Source organism: Callithrix jacchus, chromosome 7, assembly GCF_049354715.1.
Source record: "Callithrix jacchus isolate 240 chromosome 7, calJac240_pri, whole genome shotgun sequence".
In the NCBI taxonomy this organism is placed as follows: domain Eukaryota; kingdom Metazoa; phylum Chordata; class Mammalia; order Primates; family Cebidae; genus Callithrix; species Callithrix jacchus.
Genome location: NC_133508.1, coordinates 125,582,806 through 125,588,582, shown reverse-complemented (window position 1 = coordinate 125,588,582; position 5,777 = coordinate 125,582,806). Strand labels below are relative to the sequence as shown.

At 37.8% G+C, this 5,777-nt stretch overlaps 1 pseudogene; it reads right to left on the bottom strand.

Annotated features, from left to right (window-relative positions):
• Window positions 1-3,397: 3,397 nt before the first annotated feature.
• LOC100894247 (histone-binding protein RBBP4 pseudogene) lies at window positions 3,398-4,791 on the bottom strand (annotated as a pseudogene).
• Window positions 4,792-5,777: the final 986 nt, after the last annotated feature.

The following is a 5,777-nucleotide window of genomic DNA, read 5'->3' as shown; positions in this document are numbered from 1 at the left end:
TTTAAAATATTAATTGAATTTTGTCATTATTTTGGTCAAAACTCTTTGATGCCTTCCCATGATATTTAGAATAAAACCCAAGTTCTTTTCTTGGCCCATACAGCCTAGACTCTATCTTATACAAGTTGTTCTAGAATATAGCAAAAGAGGAAAAGCTACCAGATTCATTTTATGCCATAACTAAAATATCATTACCAACACTTGATAAAGAGAGATCAAGAAAAGAGGCTAATAGGCCAATATCATTCATGGACATAAATACAAATATCCCATATAAAATATTAGCTAACTAAATATTACATTATATTAAAACGTATATGTCATGAGCAAGTACTTTTTAATCCCAGGAATAAAATGATTGTTCAAACTCAGATAATCTATTCATTTAATTCATCACATTAAAGAACATTTAAGTTCTTTAATATCATATCACTTCCAACACTTTTATAACTGATTCAGATGTTTGATCTGAACTACAAAATTTCTACATCCATCTGCATAATTGACATCTACATTTGGAAGTTTTATAAACATTCTCAGAATTAACATATCCAGAAATGAGTTCCTGGTACTTTGTCCAAAACCTGATTCTCTCTTATTGTTCCCTAAATCAGTAAATGGCCACTCTTTTCCTCCATTCCATCCAGAATCTATTTCTGGACACTTCTACTGTGACCACTGCAGCCCAAGTTGCCATCATTTCACCTGGAGTAGTCTGTTCGACGGTCTTTCTGTTATCAACCTCCTCTCCTCTACATTCTGTTTTTTGTTTGAGACGGAGTCTCACTCTGTTGCCAGGCTGGAGCACAATTGCGTGATCTTGGCTCAGTACAACCTCCGCCTCCCAGGTTCAAGCGATTCTCCTGCCTCAGCCTCCCGGTAGCTGGGATTACAGGCACCCACCACCATACCTGGCTAATTTTTGTATTTTCTTTTTAGTAGAGATGGGGTTTCACCATGTTGGCCAGGATGGTCTCTATCTCCTGACCTTGTAATCTGCCTGTGTTGGCCTCCTGAAGTACTGGGTCGATCTCCTGACCTCATGATCCACCTGCCTTGGCCTCCTGAAGTGCTAGGATTACAGGCATGAGCCACTGTGTCCAGCCTACATTATATTTTTAACAGAATCATCCTGTTAAAGCATAAGTTGGATAATGCTACTCCTCAGCTCAAACCCTCCAATGGCTTTCTTCACTCCCTCAGAATCAAAGCAAGTACAATTGGAATGTTTGTAACACAAAAATGATGAATGCTTGCTGCAGAGATGGATACCCAGTTTAGCTGATGGAATTATTATACACTGTTTGCCAGCATTAAGATATCTTATGTACCCCATAAATATATATACCTACTATGTATTCATAAAAATGAGAATTAAAAAATTAGAAAAAAAGAACGCCAAGTTCTGATGGTGGCCTCTAAGACCCCTTTGGTCTGCCTTCTTACTTTATGGGCCTCATGTTCTACCACTTCCTCCCCTGTCTTCCTCCCACTCAGCACTTGACTTTCCCCAGCATGGATTGCTTTGCTCTCCAACCAGTTATACACAGAGCAAACTTCCTCCATTTATTTTGGTCTTTAAAAAATTTTTATTTCAATAACTTTACAGGTACAAGTGGGTTCTTTGTTACTTAAATAAATTGTATAGTGGTGAAGTCTGAGATTTTAGTTCACCCATCACCCAAGGCATATACATTGCACCCAATACGTAGTTTTTAATCTCTCACCCTGCTTCCACCCTGCCCCCTTCTGAATCTCCAATGTCCATTATACTGCTCTATATACCTTGCTGTTCCTACTTAGCTACCACTTATAAGTGAGAACATATGGTATTTGGTTTTCCTTTCCTGAGTTACTTCACTTAGATTATTGGCTTCCAGTTGTATCCAAGTTGCTGCAAAACATTATATTGTTCCTTTTTTATGGCTGAATAGTGTCCTATGGTATATGTATACCACATTTTCTTTATGCAGTCATTGGTTGATGGGCATTTAGGTTGGTTCAATAGCTTTGCCATTGTGAATTTTGCTGCAGTAAACATGTGCAGGTGTCTTTTTGATGTAATTACTTCTTTTCCTTTGGGTAGATATCTATTAGTGGTATTGTTGGATCAAATGGTAGCTCTACTTTTAGTTCTTTAAAAAATCTCCAAACTGTTTTCCATAGAGGTTGTACTAATTTAGGTTCCCATCAGTAGTGTATAAGTGTTTATTTGTCAACACATCCACACCAAAATCTGTTGTTTTTTGACTTTTTAATAATGGTAATTCTGGTTGGGGTAAAGTGATATCTCATTGCAGTTTTAATTTGTATTTCCCTGATGATTCCCTGGTGATACTGAACATTTCTTCATGTTCGTTGGCCATTTATATATCTTTTTTTGAGAAATGTCTATTCATGTGATTTGCCCACTTTTTTTTAATGTGGAAAAGCAATTTATTCCATTTTAAGCACATACACAGTTAGTCCTGGAGAGTAATAGGCCTGCTGGTGAAACAGGCCACCCAAAATGGAGATGGTATCAAACTAGTGGTCAAGGACTAATTCCTAAAAAAAAAGCAACTTTTATCAAGAATTAATTTAATTTTTAAAAAAAATACATATTGCATTTTAGGTTTTGGGGCACATGTGAAGAACATGCAAGATTGTTGCATAGGTACATACATGGCAATGTGGTTTGCTTCTTTCCTCCCATCCCCTATATCTGGCATTTCTCCCCATGTTATCCCTTCCCAACTAAAAATTTAATTTAATTTAATTTTTAAAACAAATACAAGTTGTTTTTGTATTCACTTGATTCACTCAAGAGAATTGATTCACTCTTCTCAACCTGACAGTCTACTTGTGCTATAACTGTCAGGTAAAAACATATATCTTTACAACTTGGTGGTCCCAAGTTAAACAAACAAACAAACAAATCACCATTTCACAGAAAGAAAAGAAACAACATGGAAACAGCTCAAGAAATGCACTGATGAGCAAAAATATATGGGGAAAGAGGAACATGTAGTTTTGACTTAGCTGAAGAAACCAAGAAGTAACTGGTCTATATATGAAAATGTGCATCCTGCAAAGTCAGGTGTCAAGATTTGAGTAGGAATCTATATGACTTGAATCTCCCCTATTTCCTGAATCAAAGTGACATCTTTCAGTGTTTATACTTCATGGCTCAGACACCTACTTCATTCTTCACTCACTCTAGCCTTTACTTAAAGGAGTCTGAAAAACTTGGGGATATAGCATAAGAAAAATTCCCCTTTCTGCAGCTACTTTAGACCTGGGTTTGTTACTAGAAAATTCCTGAAGAAAATTTCAATGTAAGTCTGTGACTTTGCTGAATCAAGCCCCTCTGCCATTAACATTTAGGAAATACCTACTGTTTGGGCTAATAGCATTATTAGTGGTACCTATAATATAGAGGGATAGCTGAACAAAGTCTGTGTCTCAAAACCAGTGTTAAATCACTCTCAGGGTTGAGAAGAAAAAAGGGGAGTCTAAAATCACAAGTAAAGACATATATATCTAGGACCCTTGTTCTTCCTGATCCACTTCCTTCAGGGTCTTCATCATTATAAATGTTCTCTGCCACTTGCCACACTTGGACAATATTGTCTTCTGATACAGAACAAATCACCCAAGGCTCACTGGGATTCCAGGAGAAATCAGATATCTTGGCAGTATGACCGCCATGAATAAACAACAACTCTGGTGGCCCGTCTTCTCCATCTTCTGGGGATTGTTTCTCTCCAATTTTACTTAAATCCCAGACATTCAGTCTGTGATCAGTACCACTGGAAGCCAAAATAGTCTCATTGTGAGGTGACCACTGAAGCTGGAATAGTTCATCCTTATGTGATTCAAAGGAATGCAACTTAAGTTTCAGTTATCTCAGATCCCACAAGGCAACAGTCTTGCCAGCTGATCCTGTGGGAAGAATGAACTCACTATAAGGATAGAAAGAGAAGCAGTTCACCTCAGCAGTGTGAGTGTCAACTGAGTGGCTTGGTTTGGAAGTATTGTTTGAACGAGTATCCCATGTCATAAGTATCTGATCATCAGCAACTGACCCAAACAGAGACTCATGGAGCAGATGCTAGGAAACATCTTCTACTACTGCTGTATGCCCTGTAAAGATGGTCTTCGCATCCACCACTTTTCCCTCCTTTGGAATGGCACTGATATCTCACAGGCAGATGGTATGGTCATCTGAAGCACTAAGCAAGTGCCCACTGAGATTTGGGTTCCAAGAAAGCCCATAGCCTTCCTTCTGATGTCCAAGGAGACGTAAGTTTGGGTTGCATTCTCCAGAAGGATCTGGTTTAGAAGGATGTTTTGTATAGTCAAAGACAAGAACATCACTGGTAAGTCTTTGTTGCAATGGTACAAGGGTTCTGGGGCATGTAACGAGCCCTGTTAATTCTCCTTCATGGTTGATCTTGAATTCTATTCAATTTTTCCACTAACTGAACCAAAACCTCCAAATTCTCCTTCCTTACTGTCATAGTGTGACACATCAAACTGAGCATCATCATTAGGGACTTGCACGCTGGCTATAACGGGATGGTTTTGTTCATCCAATGTATGTGTCCCCAGGACAAGTCAATGAATGCTGAAATCTTTCCCTTCTGGTCTGGTTACATCTGGAAGCCACTGGGCAGTTAGGCTGGGCCACTCCAGAGTGTGGTTCATCACCAAATCATAAAGAAAAGAAGTGTTCTTTTTCCACATTTTGCACTTCTCATTGATCACTTGTTCTTCCACTGCATCGTTGAAAGCTTCCTTGCTGGCCATGGCAAGCAGGCGAGCTGGGGGAATCCTGGGGTTGAGAGCTGTGGGAGGGGTGGGGAGGCTGCAAGCCAATTTGTCCACTTTTTAATGGTATTATGTGTTTTATTTATTGCCGATTTGTTTGAGTTACTTGTAGATCCTGGATTTTAATCCTTTGTCAGTTGCATAGTTTGTAAATATTTTCTCCCATTCTTTGGGTTGTCTGTTTACTCTGATCATTATTTCTTTTGCTGTACAGAGCTTTTTAGTTTAAATAGGTCCCATTTTTGTTGTTGCTGTTGTTGTTGCATTTGCATTTAGGGTCTCTGTTATAAACTCTTTGCCTAGGCCAATGTCCAGGAAAGGTTTTCCTATATTTTCTTCTGGAATTTTTATGATTCAGGTTTTAGATTTAAGTCTTTAATCTATCTTGAGTTGATTTTTGTATATGATGAGAAACAGGGATCCAGTTTCTTTCTTCTACATATGGCTAACCAGTTTTCCCAGAACCATTTATTGAATGAAGTGTTCTTTCTCCAATTTTAAGTTTTCATATGATTTATTGAAGATCAGTTGGTTGTATTTGGCTTTATTTCTAGGATTTCTATTCTGTCCCATTGGTCTATGTATCTACTTTAATACCAGTACCATGCTGTTTTGGTTACTACAGCCTTGTGGTATAATTTTGAAGTCAGGTTAAGTGATGCCTCCAGATTTGATCTTTTTGTTTAGGATTGCTTTGGTTATTCGGGCTTTTTTGGGTCTATGTGAATTTTAGGTTTGTATTTTCTAATTCTTTGAAAAATGATATTGGTATTTTGATAGGAATTGTATTGAATTACAGATTTCTTTGGGCAATATGGTCATTTTCACAATATTGATTCTACCAGTCCAAGAGCATGGGATATATTTCCATTTTTGTCATCTATGATTTCTTTAAGCAGTGTTTTGGAGTTCTCTGTGTAAAGATTTTTCACTTCCTTGGTTAAATATATTTCTAGTACTTAATT